The following is a 24415-nucleotide window of genomic DNA, read 5'->3' on the forward strand; positions in this document are numbered from 1 at the left end:
AATAACACACTAATTAGACGCAGAGACAAACATCACACACATGCATCTTAAAGAATGCACATATAATCAGACGCTTACGCATTGATAGGCAGAAAATAATTAACATAAATTCACAATATAACTTTAGTTTGGTCTCATGTATTTGATATCTTTGCAATTCAAAGTTATCTCCTAAAAAAAACATAGTTTTAAAGGTCCCATGTCATGGCCATTTCTACTGATCATAATTCCATTGTTGAGGTCTACTAGATTTATATTGTGCAATTTTCCAAACTCACATCTCTGTATAGTATGTGTATTCACTGAATTTCACTCTGTCCTAAACGGCTTGTTGGAGCTCCTGCCCCCCCCCCCCCTTCCTGTGAGCCCAGTGTGCTCCGATTGGTCGGGACGTTGCGAGGCTCGCTGCTGCAGTGTGAGCTCGCTGGCGGTGTGGTTTCCGGGTTGACGACACAGCGAAACTCATCCTGAGCTCACACAAACACTCATAGCCGAAGTAAAAACAATAAGTGTGGCTTGATATTGAGTAAGAAAAAGGTTTATAACGCTGTGAGCATGGGACTGCGGAGAGCATTTCTCCGGGATCCCAACTCGTCTATTACCAGCGTTCAGGGAGCTCTATGCAAGTCAATGGGACTCCCTGTAGTAGACGAGATAGTGACGCCAAGGGATCCTGGAGTGTGAGGTGCTGCGCGGATTGGACTATTTGGACCAATCCGATCATTTGTTGTTCATTTGGGTATGGGCACGTCACGATACCCAGGAAGAAAACACTGGAACATGAAAAATCTCAAACGAGGCGTTCTGGGGCAGCACAGACAGGTCTTTTCTGTGTTAGAGTTGTACTCGCTACAGGGTGTACTTTGAGGGTTTTTGACTCTGCAGACCGTTTACATGCATAAAAACCTTCATAACACACCAGGGGACGGGTAATAACCGGAAAAGCATGACATGGGACCTTTAAAGACAATATAAAAGATTTATATATTTTTTAAAGGGTTTAGGTAGATATTTGCCAAAGATCACAAGAGTGTGTTTGAGGTAAATGTGTGTGTTATAATATCTTAAATCAAACCTTCATATCTACAATTCTGATAAAGGAAAAATACCACCTACTTTAAGACAATCACAAACACTCCCAAACAAACAGGTAGGATAATGTCCGAACAATGAAGTACTGATAATTGACATCAAAGCTGAGAATATTATCAGTGTTTTAAATGTAATGTTTGGCCTCTGTTAAGATTTGTAGATAGCCAAATACAACTACACTGGCAGCCCATAAACCCTTAGACGGTGGCCTGTAGTTGATTTAGTTTATCAAGTCCAACTTTATAACAAAGGGGGGTAAGCTGTCCAATCACAGCAAAGATCCAACCGAAATGTCAAGTAGGTGTCATATATTGCCTTTCCAAATTCAGTCAAACCAGCACTGCTTCTGCTTTGGCTGGCTTTGGTTTCAGAATAACTGCTTTAAAGTAGTCTATATACACTTCTTTCATAATTGTTATTAATTGGGGTTTCATATCAAACATGTATGTGCTAGAGCTAGAGAGGAAACTTGATGGGATTAGTGATTGTAGTGTAAACGACCTAATAAACTGCCTGTTGATACAGTATACTTCATTTGTGCTAGGCAGGGCTGTTACACTTGTCTTTGAGGATGCAACCATTTCACTAAAATGCTGAAAGGCCAATTCAAATGAATCTTGATCCTGGGTGCATTTTGAGTCAGTGAAGGTCAATCTACAGCAGGGTTTACCACATACGAACCCTGTTTCATATATCCTCTACCTGGCAAACATGTGGAATGAATTAATAACTTAAACAACCTGCATCAACCTGTATCAGCACCGACTGCCTGATAACCAACTTGTATTTATTTAGTTTTTAAGGTCAACATTGCTGTGTCGGCCTGTGCGTGTATATGTGTGAGTATGTGTGTTTACCCACCACTGTGCAGGTTTTTATCTTTCTCTTAAGCATTTCGCTTGAGGCGCCAGGACCTCAATTAAAGAGAACTGCTTGTTGCAGTCATGAGCTTGAAACACACACACACACACACACACACACACACACACACACACACACACACACACACACACACACACACACACACACACACACACACACACACACACACACACACACACACACACACACACACACACACACACACACACACACACACACACACACACACACACACACACACAGTACTTCTAAAGTATGAATATTTCACAATATCTAAGTCCTTCTACCTTGGAATGACCTGATTGTCCCACAGTGTGTATGTGTGTGTGTGTCACTTCATTTCCATAGAAGTATGTGGAAGTGCATTCAATCTACTGCTCGAGCAAAGACATGGACACTAATACAGACACAAAGGACTTGGTCCAATGACACAGAATATTCAAAAGAGTAATGCCCTTTTTGTTGGTGTTTCTTCTCTGCGGCTAAGTGATATAGCTTTTTGTCCTATATTCACAACAATATGGGATAAAATACTAACCATGAAATTAATCACAACATATTTCCTTCTCAGAAACATATGCTTATTAGAAGATTGCAGTAATTAATATTAACTGAATTGCTTTATGTTATAAAACAAAAGGGCACTGTTTTTTTAGCACCTACAGTAATGTTGCTTTCAGAATTTTTCAAATGTTCTTTAAAAAAACTACCAATATCTTAATTAAACCTCAACTCTATGATCAGCTTCAGAGAGTCGTGTTTCTCTGCATCTGGCATGTTTCTTCGATTCTCCAAAAGCAGCTTAATCCTAAATGTTTATGCTATGGTCACCTACTTGAAAAGCTATAGTGAGTTTGTACACCCAGACTTTTTCTCACTTTCCGTCTCTCTCTCCATTATCATTCAAGACCCCAGTTAAAAGTGTGCATTAAACACATGCAGCAGCCTCACTCTTAGTTCTCAGGCCCACAACAATTACCAGCATTTCAAAACACATTACCCGAGAGGTGAGCGGCAGAACACGTTAAGAGCCAGGCTAACAGTGAAGGAACATTCAGGCAAAGGCACACATTGTATAAGCTATAGAGCGTCTGTTTATAGATCACATAATGTTCCTCAACCTTTAGGGATGTGTGTCATTTCACGTTTCACTAAGAACCAGGTACATCTTAGGCTGACTGAAAAATGTTATTCAACTGTAATTATCCTTTAACAAAAAACCCTGAACAACAATGAAATCCATTATCCCCACTTGGGATGACAGGCAGGAGAGAAGGATGAGGTGAAACCAGAACGAATAAAAAAGTCCCTCACAGCATGTAGCTTGCTACATTTCTCCCCTCATTCTCACAGTACTCTGAACCCTCTTCTTCGCCTGTGTCCTCTCCCTCTCGCTCTCTTTACCCTCTGCTTGCCAAACACCTCTCTCTTGTGTTCACATGAAAGACAATTAGACCCAGCGACATCAAACCCTGCAATGACAGTTGGTGTCCACACACACACACACACACACACACACACACACACACACACACACACACACACACACACACACACACACACACACACACCACACACACACACACACACACACACACACACACACACACACACACACACACACACACACACACACACACACACACAGAGAGGCCCAATCCACCTCTCCTCTGCCAGACAGCTCACTGTTTACTCCACAGTTTAGCAGACTTTCATTGTGAAGTGTACGCAGTTATGGATGCACCTCTAGTCATTAATTGTATTGATACCTCACAAATAAAGGAAAGTCCTCATTGATATATGAGAATAGTGAGTGAGAGGCAGGGGGGTAAGTTTGTTTAAATAAGACATCAAAAAGTCCTCTTTCTGTCTGCTTACAATCATCAGTATTTCTATTTTACAATTGTAATAAAAACACCACTCATGATTGGTCAATATCAATGTTTGATACTGCTAGGGTTTTCATATTTTCTACTTTTTCTGTGGATTTAAATTGAATACTAAACCTTTGTGTGTACTGCGGGAGCATAAGCTCTTGACTGCAGACCCCAAGTTCCCTAGTCTCCAGCCAAGGACCCTTTTGGCATCTTCTCTCACATACTGTATGTCTCAAGAAATAACAAAGACGTACAAAAGTATATATTAATGCAATACATTATTAAGAAAGTGAATGAATGGATGAATGAATGACTAAGGAGCTCACCTCTTACTGGAGTAATCAGTATATTGATTAAGCCAGCTTTTCTCATGGAATTGACCATTTCTTATAGATTATCAATACTTGGGCCACTTAGGCCATTTAGGGGTGACTGGGCAGGAGGAGCACTGTTGCTACTAATGAGCAGGGAATTGAGTCACATTTAGAGGAAAGTACCTGTGTGTAAGTCTGTGTGCATTTCAAGTGATGCATTCAATGTTTTTAGTAGATAAAAAGTGATCACGTATTGATTTGAGTTAATTATTGTCTTGTTCTGACATTAACAGTGAAATAAAAGTATATGTGTATGTCTTGTGTGATTATCATGCTAGGGCAGATATGATAATTAATTAAATCTTAGACTCAAAATGACAGGGAGAATTACAGAGGTTAACACACACACACACACACACACACACACACACACACACACACACACACACACACACACACACACACACACACACACACACACACACACACACACACACACACACACACACACACACACACACACACACACACACACAGCTGAGTGGTGGGAAGGAAAGGGAAACCCGAGCTGGACCAGGAGTGGGATAACAGCAGTCCAGGAATAGTGGCAATCGATGGATGGATAGAGGGAGGGGGGTGTGGTGGTGAGGGGGGAGAGATGAGTGGTCTCTTGGGTGGAGTGGTGATAGTCTTGCTGAGTGTCTGTGAGACCAAATCCTTTCCAAACTGAGGGGAGAAAGGTAGGAGGAGAGGAAGAACAGAAAAGAAAGGAGAGGTAAAGAAACAGGAGGGGGGAAAGAGGCGAGGAGAGGAGAGGAAACTTAACAGTACCATAGCAATGAAGAGAGAGGAACACATTGAAAAGAAGTGTAGAGGAAGCATGGGAGGAAATAAGAGGAAACAAAGTGGTTTGAAGCTTTGCTAGGAGTTGAAATAATACATATATACAGTATTTCATCATTGCCCTCTAAATGAATCTAATTGGTCTAAAATATTATTAAAGATGTGGTTTAAATGATTGCATTACGATTACTTTTTTTAAATTGTCCAATGATATTAAGTGTGTTAAACTTCTAAACAAGATAAGCTGTGGTGCATTACTTAGCAAATACTTAATATTTAATGAATAAGGACTAGTTCAAACCATCACCAGTCAGTATGAAATAAAATGTGATTTACCTTACACATCGTATTCTTGTTTTGCGGGAAATTAATCAGCAGCACTTAACACCTCTGACAACTAGTAAACCTATTTATTGATAAACATAGTTTGAGCAGATATGTTAAAATTAAACTGCAAAAAAGCCTCTCAAAACAATGTATGAGAATTATAAAGTAAAGCACGCACACGTTCATACATAGCAGACACACACACACACACACGGAAAAACACACCTAAAATAGCTGTAAAAATAGGTATTGATGAGAAGCATAGTCAATGACCATCAGAGGAAAACAGAGACCACCATTAGCCAGCCAGTCAATCGCTATAGCATTCTGGGTAATTCTAGCACACACATACATCCAGACACAGGGATACACACATCGACAGCAAGATGACACCTCTCAGGGGAAACTTAACCACACACACATTCACACAGAAATGAGTGCAGGAATACATTTGTTAAGCTTTGCCATTGCTTATATTATTTGAGTCTGCCCCGTTCAGCTTTGTATTCCTTTTTTTTCTCTTCATGCTTACCATATCTGATTTATTATACCTATTATTAACCTTTTTCTCTCTCGGGGGTAAAGTGGTGGTTGCTTGTTCCTAGGGGGTCTTAACCAACTCTCAATAGTGCAGTGCTGTGTGTGTGTGTGTGTGTGTGTGTGTGTGTGTGTGTGTGTGTGTGTGTGTGTGTGTGTGATTGTACATTAGTCATCCTTCTAATCAATGGGGAAAACCACTGAGCCTGGGCCCCTGCTTATGTTACCATCAGTTCTATTCATAGGGACAAACACATATCCACAGGCCCCCCTCCCCCCACACACATGAAGACACACACTGTTGATGCAGAGAGTTTGATTCAGGCCATTACATCCAAACTCAACTTTAGGAAATAATTTGCGATGACAGCAACATTTATAGAGAACGAGCTCAATGTCAGCTGGTACGCTAAACTCTCAGTTTGAACTGAGTTGTACCATTCAACACAATGTGACAGATAAAAGCTGTACAGTTCAATGACCAGAAGCAAAACATGCACCAAAAGTCAAGGAACACATGTATTACTGACTCAAATACAGTTCTCAAACACGTCAGATGTGTATAATATTTTGGCATGTTATCAATAAAACATTTTAATAAATTAAAAACAAAAAATGTTTTGCCATTGTAATTTGAAAATAGGGCTATATCTAAATCCAATTAATTATTACAATGTAACTTTTTCTCTTCGACTCCCTTTACTGTCTCACCCTCCCCTCTCTCCCCCTTATCTGTCTTTCCTAGTGGGAGTGAGACAGATTAACGTCAGCGTTGGTTTTACTTATCATACTGTAGCCAGCACAACCCTGCAAGGGATAGAGTGGGAGCAAACGGCATCACCACTCAACACAGGGCACACACACACACACACACACACACACACACACACACACACACACACACACACACACACACACACACACACACACACACACACACACACACACACACACACACACACACACACACACACACACACACACACACACACACACACACACACACACACACACACACACACACACACACACACACACACACACACACACACACACACACACACACACACACACACACCAATACTGTACATAGGCACATGAAGTTGTACATTACTGATGTTCTGCGTGTTTAAATGGTGGTTGTTGATACTGAGAGGTTCTTGAGGACCCTGAATATTCAAAAGGCTCATTTGTTTATGTTTCTCTATGTTATATGTTCTGCTTTAGCCACGGTAATAAACAATTCTAATAAAAGGAATTGAAAGTCTCAAGAAGTTCTGTGGGTGGCTCAATTGAAGAGCTTACTTGCCTCATAAGCAAAAGGTTTTATTGTAATCCAAGTTAAGAGAACATTTCTGATACTTTAGATTTGAGTGTTTTTCAAAATAGTTCATAAGCCAACGGCAGATCTTAATCTGTTGTGTCGCATTAATTTTGCGCTGGCTAAATATTGTTTTGGTTATTTGCGGTCAGCTCGGAGCCAGCTCCATATTCGGGAAAGAAGCCAATGGATTGTGTGCATACTTTAAAAATGTTGTATGTATATTTCTATGTTCATATATATTCAAGTCTTTTTATGCATGTTTGCATGAGTGAATAAATGATGTGCAGTCGATGGGTTGGCAAACCCCCTGTGTACGGGTGTATGCAAAGTTATGTGCACCTATCTTTGTGTGTTACTCAGAGGTCCCCCCGCCCTCTGAAACACAAACACAAACATTCACACACACAAACAGTTAGAGCTTAATGAAGCAGAACTCAGCCTGGTGCCCATTAGCCTGATAATTAATAATTTCTCCCTGCCTCCTAACACACTTATCAACTTGCAGAGGAGGTTGTGTGTGCATGTGTGTGAGCGCATGTAGGGTATGTGTGTCTGGTTGTGCCTGCCAGGGCTTATGCACGTTGGCAGATAAGAGATGTGGTCGGTAATGACATACATGCATGTGCACATGTTTGCACAGATGATAGTTTGTATGTCACCACCATTATTTGAAAACATCAAATGCCAATTAAAAATCACACTGCTGGTTGTTTATTACTTAGATGTGGTTTGTGGTGCTGTTGTCCACCACATTTATATCAATGCAATATAACACAACCCAACTAACACCACTTTCCAAAATACCCATGCAGTTGAATCAACAAATGTTTTAAAACAATTACAAATAAACCTTATCTTAAAACGGCATGCATATTCAGGACTGTTTTATTAGATAGAGCTTTGATCAGCTCCAATCTGATCAGGCTGAATCAGTTTTATTTTCTCAAAATGTCTTTCTGAAGTTAAATGGATTGGTGTTTGCACCAACATAAGAAATTCAGCTTTTGAATTGAGCCCCTGTCCGAACCTGCTGCAATGGTTCAGCCTCAGGTCAGTTTGAAGAGAAGCTATGCAGATTCATGAAGGGGTTTGTTTTTGGGGCCCATTATGATCTAGTATTGGACATCACTGAGTGTAGTTCAAACTTTCAGAAAGGAAGAGTCAAGATTTAAATATAATGTACCTTGATGTTATGGGAAGGGATCCATTCGGTGTCCTCTTCTTCCTTCTTCTCTGTGTCACCTGTTCCTACTGCTGTGATCTAGATATTGTTGGAAACGGAGAAAGAGAGAAAGAGACAGAGAGGGAGAAAGCAAAAGGAATGAACAAAGTTCAACAGCAGCTCTACAGTTTGCTGAGAGAAAGTCTTACTCCTCTCCTCTGTCTCATTCAGCAAACTTCATTCTTTCCTTCTGTCCTTTATTTATTTGTTCCTTTTTTTCATGTTCTTCCTTATCCCCTTTGCTGCACTCACACTTCCTCTATCCCCTCCTTTACCTCCCTTCTCTCTATCTCTGTGAATAGAACATCAAAAGCCTGTGAGTTAGATGGGGAGTGACAGTGTTTGCTATTGGTATGCAGGCAGACATGTCTGCTCCAAAGTGTTAGTCTAAAGGCCTCGGCTAAGTGTTTGTCAAGACTTAAAGCCATTGTTCTCGTCTCCTCTCCTCTCAGATCTCAGACTGCTCCCTTTCTCTCTCTCTATCTCCCTCTCGATCCACTTTTGTACTTTGATGGAGCATTTTACTGCTGTGAGTGTATGTGAGTATGTGGGGAAACCGTTTTGAGGCAATGTGTGTGTGAGAGGTTGGGCATTGAGAATGTGTTCACTTTAGTGGTTATGTTTCTTTGTGCTGGCATTTTAATATTAAGCAAAATTCATCCACTTGTTGCAATTGGGGAATATTGGATCCCACAAAATAACAGTATTTCTATGTCAAAGTGATGTTATTGTGTTACACAAAGATTCACAGATTATCAAGATTATTTTCTGTGGTTGCAGAGTGGTTGACTGAATAAAAATACTTGGTTTTGTGATCATGTTATCTACCAAACAGTGTAAAAAATGTGTCACAACTATTACATGTGTCTTGCTGTCGTCAACATTAATTATTATGACAATACAACCATCAAAGCAACATTGTTCCTATTGACACACATGCTACCCATATTACCCCAGACTCTACATTTGAACACATCATGCACAACTCTCCAGTATTTTGTGAGTTCTGAACTACAACATAGAGGAAAGTGTAGAACAAAATGCAATCCAGAGTTTCAGCAGCTTGTTTTAAATTGTGAAGTGGTCTGACAAAGGTTAATGTAAAGCATTTATGGTATGTAGAGCCCTAAACCACTAATTCACATTTCACTATGAAAAATAAGTTCAAAACTTTTTGTTTTGTTTTACTTAGCCAAACATATTTTGTTTACAATGGGGCTCCCATAATGCCCTTTTCCTTCCAGTTAAAAGGGTGTTCTAGAGTTTGGAAAAATGTATATTAATCGATCATCATATAATAATTAATGGTTTTAATGGTCTGTTTATCCGGCAATTTGGAAAGCTGTACTTACAGTTTATGTGTAATATCAAGCACACCAGCATTATGTTTGTCCATATATAAAACCAGCTGTTTGCTTGGTCCTTTTTATAATTAGCTAAATCAATGACAAGCTGAACAATCTAAAATGCAGTCGGTTGATTCATATACGTACATAGTAGAAGGCATTTGTTCAATATAACATAACTGTAATGCAATGTATCTAAGTAAACATTGAAGGTGTTGCTCCCTTTCGTTTTCTGTCTCTTGTTTTCCATCTTTCTCTCCCCATCCCTCGACATCCTGCCATCTCTCCTGACTCTCACCCTCTTCTTTGTTTTGAACCCTCCCATCTTCCCTTGCATGCTTCCCTCTGTCTCTCACTGTTAAACTGGAAGCATTTGTGAGTGTGCATGTGTATGAACACAACATTCCTGCCAGGGTTACACTCAAAGCCTGAAAAACAGAAAGCAGCTCTTTGAAGTCCGACCCAACGTTCTATAGGGTGGAACTGTTAATCACTGATAACCCTGCAGCATCTCATCTCTCCCTCTCTCTCCCTGTGCCCCCTCCATTGTCGCCCTCATCTCTCTTTCTGTTTCTTCACCTCATACCTCTCTCCCTTTCTTATTGTCTTACTGCTATTTCTCCCCCTCTTTCCCCATTGAGTCAGTATTCACAAGAGAATTACCATCTTATAGTGGTGTTTGGCTGATCACCACTTTTGTGTGTGTGTGTGTGTGTGTGTGTGTGTGTGTGTGTGTGTGTGTGTGTGTGTGTGTGTGTGTGTGTGTGTGTGTGTGTGTTGTGCTGGTAGGTACTGTCAGTGGTGTGGCAGTGAGCCTACTGGTGCCAGTAAAGCAGATTATGAGTTGATTTTGGCGAAGGAAACTGGTAATTCCTTTAAACCAACAAAGCCGTTCCATTAGCCCCCCACTGGTATCCTGCAAACACACACTGTAACACTCCCAAAGCACAAGAGAAAGCATGGCTAAACCGTACACTCGTACACAGTAGCATCCCAAACAATGTCAACATGCAAGTAATCACACTTGCTTAACTAACTTGACACCTATACTCTAAGCACACAGAGAAAACGTGAAAACACAGACCCAGGTGCATTACATAAACACATACTTGGAAACCACATTCGTTCAGGTCATTACAGAGACACACTCACTGGTATATCTGAATGCTTCAACCAACAACCAGCGTATTACAATTACTGTGTATAATGTTAATAAATGGATCAAAAGCTTATATGTGCACACACCATCCTCCATGACTCAATTGCTTAAATGGGACCTATCATGCAAATGCACTTTTTGATGTATTTTATACATAAATATGTGTCCCCGGTGTGTCAGAAAATAAAACCCTGTCTCTTTTCCTCCTTGCACAAATCTCTAAAAATGGGGGTACAACGGAGCTGATCAAGATTTGCCATCTTATCAGAAACGTCTATCAGAATCAAGGCCCGACGTATTTTGGACGTATGGTCTTTGTTTACATTAGCAAGCATCGCTAACAGTCAGAGCTAAGCTGTACTGGAGAGAGCATGTGTAAGAAGCAGGATATAAAAAGGAACTCACCTTGTGGTAAACCCGCAAGAGAAAAAGCATTTGAGCTCAAACTGTTTCAGAAATAATCCTTGACGTAGTTTTGAACATGATATGGCGTTTCATCAACGCAGCATTTAGACAGTATCTGCTGGGTCCGCATGAGCAGGCATAAGCTCCGCCCCCTCTTTTTAATTTTTTGTTCAATTTGTTCAATTTTTTTTAAAGCTTTATAACCCGAAACAGCACTTTAGTAACAGGGCTGAAACGGAGGGATATGAGGCATGGCTATAATGGGTGATCTGTTTGGTATTTTTGAGCAAATGTTTTTTATGTATTTTTATATATCTGAGACCTATGCTATTGCCTAAAAATAGCATGATAGGTGACCTGTTTTACATCTAAAATTTGGAAATCATAAAATGATTCTGACTGTGGAATCAGAAGAAACCACATCATCACTTGGTTTTGTGTATATTCCTCTATAGTTTGAGTATCCTTTGGCTAAATGTAGGTAGCTGAAATCCCCATCACCTGGAAAAAGTCAGAGCGGGTTCAGTTTTTTGGGTTGAAATAAAACTAATTTTAACGTTTCCTATCGACTTAACTGTGAGTAACATATCGCTTGTTCTACAGTATCTTTAGAGATTAACATTTAGGTTTATTTTGACCCAGTGATACATATGGAGAGAAGCGGAAACAATGTGAAACAGACAGGACAGCAGACTAACTGACAGACAGACAGCGTGGCAGCCAGTGTAGGAATTTCACGGCGGCCATGGCCGTCGTTGCCCCTGGGTCTGGCCGTTATGCCCCACAAATAATTGTACGTCCTACGGCCACCATGGCCTTTGTGCCCCTCGCACTGTTAAAATCTCGAAGTTGCTTTAAAAGCGTCAGAGCAGTGGTCTGGTTTCTGAACTGCATTATGCTGCGTTCACAACGGACGCGATGCGAATATTCGCATTGCTCTAATCGCTGGAGCATCACGGCGGCTGTCAGCTGTGTTTACTAGTGATGTTACGTATTGCGCCGAGGCTTCGGAGCGTGTGTCGAGTAATCCCCGAAGCTTTTTGTGAAGCATGTATCGAGGCTTGTATCGTTTTGGGCCAGTGACGTCATCGATGACAAACGAAGCCTCGCTGCCTGTCGATACCACGTGACTGCTTCACGAAGCCATTCAGATCGGTTCAACCGTTGAACCACAACGCTCATAATACCCATGGATGTATAATAAGAACCATATTACCCCTCCTGTACCCGGGCCCGGTGACACGATGGAATTAAAAGAGCTCAAAACCTCACCTATATAGAGGTCGGAACATGTCATAAGTATAAATAGATACAAGCATAAATAAATGTAGGAAAAAAACCATGAATGAATAAATACAGGAATAAATATGTTACAGTATTTTCAGGGAGATTCAGCGTGTGTGCTGTGGCTCAGCTGGAAAGCAGTTGACTCACGATCGCAGGGTTCCTGGTTCAACGACTCGTCAATATGTCTTTTTTGTTGTTTATAAAAGCTACAGCTAAATGAGATAATGTAGTTAATAAATGTATTCTTTGATATGGTTTAGCCTTTCTCAGGCTACAACATGGTTACGTTTATGAATATTATTAAGGAATACAAATCCCTATTTGTAATGTTTACCAGCCTCCTTAGGCTTTTCAATCACAATCATTCAACTGGAATACAAACAATATTGTTAACATGAAAATATGATTTAATGTTCGTTGTTTAGAGTTATTCTAAGGCTTTACTCATTGGGAACTCGGTATGAGATAGAGCACACTGTTGAGATGTCCAATCTGCCTGTTTTACACACTTTGACCAACAGGGGGTTTGTGTTCAAATGAAGCCCATGATGAAGCCTCATGAGATGAACCCTTTTGCGAACCAATTGGCTGGAAAGCTTCAAAGCTTCATAAGGCTTCATCTCGCCATCACTAGTGTTTACTCCTGTCATTCAAACAGGACGCGCTAGAGAGGGGGTGGGGCTTATATCCATGTAAATAGAGTGGCGAAGTCACGCCCATCTACTTCCGGTCCATGGGACCTTATTTCAGAAAAATTATGTATTGAAGTCAATGGGGAGAGAAAACGTATCTTTCCATCCCGTTTGAATTGTGCCATGAATTACACATATGATGGTTGTCAATCTTAACAAATCATTTCCATGTCAAAAAAGTCACAGTTTGTCATAAAACTAAAAAATACGCAACTAGAAAGTCTACAAATCCCAGATGTGATGGGGATTTGTCATAACTGTGATGTCATAACTGATGTCACAATTGTTTTCCTCCACCAAATAAGAGATAGCTAAGATAAGATAACTTTAAGATGCCTGTGTGCTTAGTACCAGGTTGTTATCATACCAGCAATAGAGAACCACAGTGACGCGTCCTAAAACCCGGAAGTAAGTTAGCATTTTTACCACGTCCGGTTCCTTCGATAAAAAGCAATGCAATTTCTCCATAGGATTTTGGAAAATAGCTCCAAATAAGGTCTGTGTTTGACACAAATTGAAGAGACAGATCACGTTTTGTTCTTAAATACATCAGCAGTGACCCCGCTGGTAATTTTTGAAGAGTTTACATGTCTGAAAAACAATGGTTGTTAACAAGTGGCTGAATAGGACTACAGAAGTTGTCCAGGCCGTTTTACGTCATTACACCGAACACGTAAAACACTCTCGCTAAGTTTGTTTGCCCTGTTCTGCTTGAAAGCAAGTACCTGCCTCCTGGAAACTGTTCAAACAAACACTTCAACTTGTACCATTTACAATCTGTATGTTTGAATATGGATCTTAAGTTGGCGTGACGTTGAAGCAGCGAACCTGCTGTAGTTCCTTTATAGCATAACGTTAGCATTTTGCTTCTTGCGACTAGATTTATGCTTCGAAAATGATAAAAGTAGGATAGACATGTGGATATTATCCGGCTGAACAAAACGTGATCCGTCTCTTAAATGTGTGTCAACCACAGACCTTATTTCGAGCTATTTTCCAAAATCCTATGGAGAAATTGCATTGCGTTTTTGACGAAGAAACCGGAAGGAGTTTACATCCGGGTTTTAGGATGCGTCACTGCGGTTCTCTATGGGTCTTGCTCGTTCTTTCGCTTCCCGTCTGATGAACGGACCAGGAGTGGCTGGATCAAGTTAGCTACCTAGCTAGTAGCAAGCACGTTAGTTAGCATTACAGTCTTAGCCTTGTCATTTTTATTAGCCTTAACATGAAGTAACATCAAGTAGCCTATCCCAAAATGTTAAACAGTAAGAGTAGTCATATTTCGTGAACCCTTTGAAGAGTGCTGTCACAGCGGTGTGATCATTCTATAATACACCATTTAAGCCCGGGGGAGAAATGCTAACGCTACATTAGCATTGGCGATCTGTTCTACTTCATGCTATCTGCACAAATGGTTAACATTAAAAAGATCAGGCAGTTCAGAGAGAATCAAAGGAAGGCAGGCAGCTTTGCATGACATTCTTCTGGACGTGTTTCATTGTTGTGATAGTGAGGGTAGTCAATCCCTTGTTTGGCAAGACAGTAGTGACGGCCATATTGGTGACGTGTGTTGTTCTGCGAGACCAGAGATGTAGTTCATTGAGCGGTTTCACACAAAATGTGTTACTTCACAGTTTTACGACACATTTAAAAAAATTTGACTTGCAAAATTATCTTTTAAATTGACAAACATCATATGTGTAATTCGTGGCACAATTAAAACGGGATCGAAAGATAATCTTTCTCTCTCCATTGACTTCAATTGCCTACATAATTTTTCCGAAATAAGGTCCCATGGAGCTCCCCCGGAAGGGGAGGGACTTCGCCACTCTATACTGTGGTAGAAACCAACTACAACAAAATTAACAAATTTTACTGTGATTTAATTGTAATACACGTTTCAAAATTATGCCGAAGTAACTAAATACTGATAACGGTTAGTAAAAACCATGAATTAATGCTTTGACAAGTGTGCAGACAAAATGGCAGGCGAAAAACCTTTTAAAATGCGTGTTTTCTAAATGGAGATCGGATCGATCAGGATAAACTAACCTGTAGCTGCTCCGTCCAAACCCACAACAACGTCCTAAAGACAGAAATAAAGCAGTGACTGTATTCACCATGACACAGACAGTCTGTGGTTTGTACTTGTTTAACTTTTATCCAGTTTCTGAACAGATATGAGGAGCTGTGAGCTCTGTGTGCTAACAGCTAACGGCTGATGTTTTGGTTTTCTGATTCAACGTCAGTGGCTGAGATCTTCACTGCTGATTGGCTATCATGAGAACGCGTCACGCGAATTTGGTGCTCGAGTTGAAAATTGTTATTAAAGAGACTCTCGTACACACACACAATTTTGCATTTCAAAGTTCGTTGAATGTTAGAGCTTCACTGTGCACTGCTGAATGATGTGCAGAGTTTGACCCTTGAAGGCTGTTTCTTCTGCTCTGAAATTGAATATATTTGTTACATATTAATAGAATGTTAGATTTGTTGATTTGATTTCGGAATTTGTGAATGGGAGAAGTAGTAGATGGTAAACATACCAAACACTTAATTATTCAAAGTAGAGTATTTCATTTTATATACGGTAATACTAAGAAGCCTATATGATTATAATGTTTGACATTATTGATATTAAAAAAGTGATTTGTTTTCCATGTAATTTGTGTGTTTTTCTTATCAGAAAGTGAAGTTATTTATTTGTAAGCTCCAAATCCAAATTTTAGTTTTAATAAAACGTGTGACACCAAAGGCCAAACAAGTGTTTGTTTCTACTGTGTGTCTCTCTCTCTCCCCCCCCCCCCCTGCCTGCTGGTCTGCTCTACACGGCTGGGAGCAATCTCCAATCAACCACACCTGCAACCTGCTCATCAGCCACACTATGAAAGCCTACAGCCTGCACTCATTCCCTGCCGGATTATTGCCGTGAACGGTTTGTTGCGTGCCGCTCTAGCTTTTTGCCAGCATATTCTTTGCATGCTTTTGCCTCACACTCATTTGCATGTCTCTCCCAGGAGGGATCCAAGGCCTACCACACTCCCAAGACCAGCCAGGGCCCTTTCTCATTTCTATAACTCCCCTCCTCGACTCCTATCCTCGATACTTAGTCCCGCCCACAGGAGATGCGAGCGGAGGAGCCGAGGAGGGGAACCGAGGAGAGAGGAGGGGAAGCAGCAGGTGGTTAGAGAAATGAGAACTCCTCTCCTCTGAGCGGTCATTTTAAAGAGACGTCCATTAATGATGACAGGATGCACAGCAGCCCTCTGTCTGATGGACAGATGTGTTCATGATGACTTATATATTTACTTTGATTCATTCACAGTGCGGTATAATGAGACAATAACAGGCTACAGATGTGGACACACACACACACACACATATATGTATATATTTATATAAATATATACAATTTCAGAATCAAACAGAGCACTCTCATAATAACGTAACACTATCAGAGACTGGACAGATGCGGACACACACACACACACTGTTAGAAATTAAAATCAATGTTTTGATAGCATAATGTACCTTAAACATACCGTCAGTTTAAATGCAGTTTTATACTGAAAAACCAGAAGTTCTTGTGCACAACCAGTTGTTAAGCTTTTATTCTGAAAATCCTTCATGACGACATCCGGGACAACCGCCCATTAGTATCATTAAAGTGGCTATTGACGCCGTTAACATGTATTACATATAAAGTTATGAAAGAGATAAGGAGGAGAAAAGGCATGTGGAAGTAAGCAATGAATGTAAAATGTCGAAATCCTCTGTTTAACGCGATATCGGACACAGACGAACGAGGGGGGAAGTCCCTTACGTCACTACAGCTCACAGAGAGGAGGAGCGAACAGCGAGCAAGCGGGAAGGACGAATGCTTGTAAACTCTCTTCTGCACGGCCAGCACCTGGGAGAGGAAGCTGCAGACTTTCTCTCCAATCGGACAATATCCTGTTTGTGACTTTACCGCGCCTTTTTATTAATTAAAGTACCAAATTTGAACCTCCAGAGACTCCATTTAGTCTCCTTTTAAAGATTCTCTCCTGGACACGAGAATAACCAACACAGATTAACAATTGGGATCAGCTGACGTGATTCTCGTTGGACCAGGAGAGATTAACAACCAGCTGTTTTCCGGAGACGCGGCACCCGTTCGACACAACGAGCTCGAATACTTGGTAAGAGGAAACCTGTTATATCAAATTCTTCATAGCTTATGCAGTACAAAATAGGTTTGTGTTGGACGGAGGCCAGCGGATCCTGAAAATAGCTGTGCATTTAATGATAAAACAACCACAATTGATAAATATAAGCATCCTAAACCACGTGGCGTTGCATTTTCACAAGCAGGGTGAGTTCAAATTTCTTCTTTTTCTTACATTTAACCCTGCATGCTATTAATTTGTGTGTGTGTTGTATTTTAAATATACATGTGTGTGGCCATTGTACTTCGGGTAGGTGTCTTGTTGTGTTTTCATGTAGGTGTCTCTTGTTACGTTAGTAGTTAGTTAGCCTATGACGTAAGGATATATATGTCCATTTAACGATTTTTGTTAAGATCTATGAGACATAGCGAGTCAGTTAAGCACTGAGTAATTGAAAACCAACAAGGCATAGCGAGTTAACCCAGGGTTAAGTAACTGAAGTCAGTGCTAGTCGAAAACAGTTGAGAACTGTTTTAAAGAAGTCCTTTTCGAGAAAAGGCTTGATTAAGGTGTAAGCCTTTATCAGTGGTCATAACTGTTCTATTTTCAACCAAGATATTGCGGGTGGAATACGGTATTTGGGGTTACAGCAGCATTACGTTAAATTGACGACGGTCATTTAATAGTAGCTGATAGGTTTCCATATTACTTCCACCTAACGTGTCGAAATGGCAGCAGTTGACCAATAGTGGACTATAAAGTCAAATAATATGTAGATAGGTTTATGTATGGCTTATGCGTAAGGGTTCCTAACTTTAAGTGATGATATCAATAAGATAAAGCCCATTTTTTCATAGTAAACTAGATAGAAATGTTATTTTAAACTGCAGTGTTGTTTTGTGTTCAATTTTCTTGACAAGATTGCACCCCGCCATTATTTAAACTCCCCTGTGAGAGACACGAGGTGTTTTCAAATCCCTTTGTTCTTCAGGTCAAAGGTTGGAAAATCAGTTGCCATCTTGTCCTCATGCTGAAAATAAGCCACACGGCAGTCGCCATTTTGTGAAATGCTAATTGAAAGTACTCTGTTTGTTTTGACACTCAGTCCCACTCACATGAGGCTAGGCACTCCATATTGAGAAGGACAAATCATATTTCTTGGCAGAGTTGGAACTATAAAATAGACAGGTTATCTTACCGTGGGAAGTTTGGTATTTGTAGGAGTCTGGTTTTGAAAATCCTCTCTGAAGAACCAGCACCTTACCGTGGTAGAGAGGTTTGTGTGCCCTGATGAACCTGGGGGCTGTGTTGTCTGGAACCTTGTGTTCCTGGTAGGGTTTCCCATGGCAAATTGGTCTCAGGCAAGGGGCCAGACTAAGATTGGTTCAAAAGACCTCATGAAAGACGACACAAGAAGTGAGGATACCCGGCCCGGAGGAAGCCCGGGGTCCCCTTCTGGAGCCAGGCCCAGAAGGAGGACTCGTCGGCGAGCGTCTGGTGGCCGGGCTTGCCACGGAGCCCGGCCGGGCCCAGCCCGAAAAGGCAACGTGGGCAACACCTCCGCTTCTCCGTCCCGCGGGCCCACCACCTACGGGAAACATCGATGGGGTCGGGTGCGCTGCCAGAAGGGTGGCAGTGAAAGCGGAGGGTCTCGACGGACCAGACCCGGGCAACAGAAGCTGGCTTTGGGGACGTGGAACGTCACCTCTCTGGGGGGGAAGGAGCCGGAGCTTGTGCGGGAGGTGGAGCGTTACCAGTTGGATCTGGTTGGGCTCACCTCTACGCACAGCGTCGGCTCTGGAACCTTACTTCTGGATAGGGGTTGGACTCTATTCTTCTCCGGAGTTGCTCAAGGTGTGAGGCGCCGGGCGGGTGTGGGGATACTCACAAGTCCCCGGTTAGATGCTTCGTTGTTGGAGTTTACCCCAGTGGACGAGAGGGTCGCCTCCCTACGCCTGCGGGTTATGGGGGGGAAAACTCTGACTGTTGTGTGTGCTTATGCACCCAACAGCAGTTCAGAGTATACGGCCTTCTTGGAGACCCTGGAAAGAGTCCTGTATGGGGCTCCTGAAGGGGACTCTTTAATCTTACTGGGAGACTTCAACGCACATGTGGGCAATGATGGAGACACTTGGAGGGGCGTGATTGGGAGGAACGGCCCCCCTGATCTGAACCGGAGTGGTGGTTTGTTACTGGACTTCTGTGCTAGTCATGGATTGGCCATAACAAACACCATGTTCGAACATAAGGATGCTCATAAGTGTACGTGGTACCAGAGCACCCTAGGCAGAAGGTCCATGATCGATTTCGTTATCGTATCATCGGACCTGAGGCCGTATGTTTTGGACACTCGGGTAAAGAGAGGGGCGGAGTTGTCAACTGATCACCATCTGGTGGTGAGTTGGGTCGAGTGGCGGGGGAAGCCTCTGGATAGACCTGGTAAGCCCAAACGTGTAGTTCGGGTGAACTGGGAACGTCTGGAGGAGGCCCAAGTTCAGGAGGCCTTCAACTCACACCTCCGGCGGAGCTTTTCGGGCATTCCTGTGGAGGTTGGGGACATTGAACCAGAGTGGTCGGTGTTCAAAGCCTCTATTGCCGAAGCCGCGGCGGGGAGCTGTGGTCTCAAGGTCCTAGGTGCCTCAAGGGGCGGTAACCCTCGAACCTCCTGGTGGACACCGGTGGTCAGGGAAGCCGTCCGACTGAAGAAGGAGGCCTTCAGGGATTTGTTATCCCGGGGGACTCCCGAGGCAGTTGCAAGGTACCGACAGGCCCGAAGGGCAGCAGCCTCATCCGTGGCCGAGGCAAAGCAGCGGGTGTGGGAGAAGTTCAGAGAAGACATGGAGAAGGACTTTCGGGCGGCACCAAAGTTGTTCTGGAAAACTGTCCGACACCTCAGGAGGGGGAAGCAGGGAACCATCCAAGCTGTGTACAGTAAGGATGGGACGTTGTTGACCTCAACTGATGGAGTGTTAGGGCGTTGGAAGGAACTCCTGAACCCGACAACTCCGCCCTCTATGTTAGAGGCAGAGCTGGAGAATGACGGGGGATCAACACCAATCTCCCGGGGGGAGGTCACTGAGGTCGTCAAACAACTCCACAGTGGCAAAGCCCCGGGGGTGGATGAGATCCGCCCGGAAATGCTGAAGGCTCTGGGTGTTGAGGGACTGTCATGGTTGACACGTCTCATCAACGTTGCGTGGAAGTCGGAAACAGTACCGAAGGAGTGGCAGACTGGGGTGGTGGTTCCCCTTTTTAAAAAGGGGGATCAGAGGGTGTGTGCCAATTACAGAGGCATCACACTACTCAGCCTCCCCGGGAAAGTTTACTCTAAGGTAGGGTCAGGCCGATTGTCGAACCTCAGATTGAGGAGGAACAATGCGGATTCCGTCCTGGTCGTGGAACGACGGATCAGCTTTTTACTCTCGCAAGGATCCTGGAGGGGGCCTGGGAGTACGCTTATCCGGTCTACATGTGTTTTGTAGACTTGGAGAAGGCGTATGACCGAGTTCCCAGGGAGTTACTGTGGGAGGTGCTGCGGGAGTATGGGGTGAGGGGGTCTCTACTCAGGGCCATCCAATCTCTGTACTCCCAAAGCGAGAGCTGTGTACGGGTCCTCGGCAGTAAGTCGGACCCATTTCCGGTGAGGGTTGGCCTCCGCCAGGGCTGCGCTTTGTCACCAATCCTGTTTGTAATATACATGGATCGGATTTCAAGGCGTAGTCATGGGGAAGGGGGTCTGCAGTTCGGTGGACTAAGGATTGCACCACTGCTTTTTGAAGATGATGTGGTTCTAATGGCTTCATCGGTCTGCGACCTTCAGCACTCACTGGATCGGTTCGCAACCGAGTGTGAAGCGGCTGGGATGAGGATCAGCACCTCCAAATCTGAGGCTATGGTTCTCAGCAGGAAACCGATGGACTGTCCACTCCAAGTAGGGAATGAGTCCTTACCCCAAGTGAAGGAGTTCAAGTATCTCGGGGTCTTGTTCTCGAGTGAGGGAACAATGGAGCTTGAGATGGGCCGGAGAATCGGAGCAGCGGGAGCGGTACTGCAGTCGCTTTACCGCACCGTTGTGACGAAAAGGGAGCTGAGCCAGAAGGCAAAGCTCTCGGTCTTCCGGGCCATTTTCGTTCCTACCCTCACCTATGGTCATGAAGGATGGGTCATGACCGAAAGAACGAGATCGCGGATACAAGCGGCCGAGATGGGATAAGGTGAGAAGTTCGGTCATCAGGGAGGGACTCGGAGTTGAGCCGCTCCTCCTTCGCGTCGAAAGGAGCCAGTTGAGGTGGTTCGGGCACCTAGTTAGGATGCCACCTGGGCGCCTCCCTAGGGAGGTGTTCCAGGCACGTCCAGCTGGGAAGAGACCAAGGGGTAGACCTAGGACCAGGTGGAGGGATTATATCTCTTCACTGGCCTGGGAGCGCCTTGGGATCCCCCAGTCAGAGCTGGTTGATGTCGCCAGGGAAAATAAAGTTTGGGGCTCTCTGCTGGAACTGCTACCCCCGCGACCCGACCACGGATAAGCGGGAGAAGATGGATGGATGGTTTTGAAAATATTCTTGTTTGCAAGTGTGTATTGGCGGTTTATTTGAGATATTCTTGTTTGCAAGTGCGTATTGGCGGTTTATTTGAGATATTCTTGTTTGCAAGTGCGTATTGGCGGTTGATTTGAAATATTCTTGTTTGCAAGTGCGTATTGGCGGTTTTTTGAATATTCTTGTTTGCAAATGTGTTTTGGCGGTTATGTGCTGTGTTGACAACCAACCGGTGACCAGAGCACAATTATTGAAAAATGATTACAGTAGAAACAGGCTACTAACCCACAAGTACAGCTTTGTACGTACAAACTCTATGATCAAAATTCCCCAGCAGATTGTGGAGACATTGCAGATATGTCCAGTCACAAAAGTTACTTATGTTCTAAATAACAGTGAGATTTAAAGTAATGGAGAAAATATGGGGACGTTCTTTTATAGTGTGTGAAATATGTGGTGCTTGAAACATGTTGGTATTTTTAATTTATAGAAGAAAATGGTTTCCTGAAAGAGTTATTTGGAGTAGCCATGTTACAGTGGGTGGAAACAATGTTTAAGGATATGGCACAACCATTAGTAGACATTAATTGGGTTTAGATGACATTTAACATCTAAGACAGATAGTAAGATTAGGAAAATAGAGTGGAAAGGATTGGATATATTTTTACCTCAGTGTGTTAGAATTAACTATAGGTAATGCGGCCCGAGATCTCTCTCTCTCTCTCTCTCTCTGCCTGTCAGAACGCTACGACCTCATCTTCAGACAAATGACCTCACCACAGGAGACTCCTCCTCCTCCATCAAACAGACAGACAACCCGAGCTGAACCAACAACGACCTGAGGCATCCAGAACCAACAACGACCTGGGGCATCCAGAACCATCTCCACCTGAGGCATCCAGAACCATCTCCACCTGAGGCATCCAGAACCAAACCAGCATGCTGACAAAGAGGCAAACTCTCATCGGTCCCCCACAGGAAGTTCCAAACTGAGCCACGAGATTTGGCACAAGAGCAGAGTGTGGGACATGAGAGCAGAATACGCCCTCCATGCAACAGCGTAGAGACTGAAAAGGAGGAGATGAAATGCAAAGCAGTTGGGCCACTGAAAAGACAGCGGGAAGATCCAAGTGCGGATGGACTGAGGAGAAGACAGGACGGAGGAGAAGACAAAACCAGAGGAGTTGGCATGGGCCAGCAGAACCTGAGGGGGTCGTGGCTTGACGACCAGAGGGGGAGAGAAGGAACACAGGAGTGAGTGAGTTTACACATAAACACACTTATTAGAAAATAATCCTAAAAACACACTGAGGGTAGAACATATTATTCAATCTTTTCATAATATAAACAAATTATTCTTATAGAGATTCTTATTCATGTGAGAATTTGGGGAAGATTTAATTTGTTACAATATAGATAGCAGGCAAATCTTTATTTGAATGGAAAATGTTAAAGGTAGAGCTGGAACCAAGCCAAAGAAAGTATTCCAATCTAGAGTATTGGTTTCACCATTGTAGCATGGTTATTACCATAGGAGAACTGTTAAGGTGGAAACAACATTTGTTTGTCGTCCAAGATGTAGAGCTTTAAAAAGACACTAGGCAAAGAGCGATTGAAGATTTTAATTTTGAAAAAACTAGTATAATTGGGAGTAATACATGCGGGGCCTTGGATCACTCATTTTAATGGTGCATATTTTCGACAACAAATATCGTTCAGGGAGAAGGGGTTGCTCAACCCACCCTGCAGATGTTTTAAATCTTACTTGCAGCTTCAGAGGGAGCGCACGGCACCAGAGTATGAGTTTTAAAAGACAAGTGCCACCACCTCCTAATGCTCATCCATTTAATCAGTGATGACCTGACATTTAGAGATGTTATTTAAAAGGAGAAACATATCTGCCATGAGTGAAAATTCCTGAATTAAACTACAAACCATTAATGAAATGACTTCTGTTTTTAAAGTCCTTGTTAAAGGAGGGAGTAATTATCACATGCTCGGGCACCCAAGGTTCCACACACTGTTAAGGAGGTTAGCATAGTTATTTAAGTAAACCAGAAATGAAAATAAATTAGTATAATGAGTTATTGATATTCCACCGATTTTCACACCATTTCAGGGACTTTATCACTGCATTAGAACAGAACACCCCAAAGCCAGTAGGGCTAAGAGACCAGTCCCAGGGGAAGTTTAGGCTCCAGGGTACAAGGATAGCATAGGGGCGCCCAGGGAAGGCCTAGATGTTGCACTAATTCCATGTCCTAAAATACCGATTGATTACAACGGCCTCTTCTAGAGAACATATTACTTTCATACCTTAAATGATATGAAAGGAGGGAGGGTACATTTCTCATGGGGGACAGTTACAAATGCTAGTAGAACAGGACGATCCACCCCTGTATACAGATGAATGAAAATGATG

General features: G+C 42.7%; 1 pseudogene; it reads right to left on the reverse strand.

Moving 5' to 3' along the window:
• Window positions 1–24415, reverse strand: part of LOC117563119 — a 116994-nt pseudogene that overhangs the window by 53990 nt on the left and 38589 nt on the right.

The sequence above is a fragment of the Gymnodraco acuticeps genome, unplaced genomic scaffold, assembly GCF_902827175.1.
Source record: "Gymnodraco acuticeps unplaced genomic scaffold, fGymAcu1.1, whole genome shotgun sequence".
NCBI lineage: Eukaryota > Metazoa > Chordata > Actinopteri > Perciformes > Bathydraconidae > Gymnodraco > Gymnodraco acuticeps.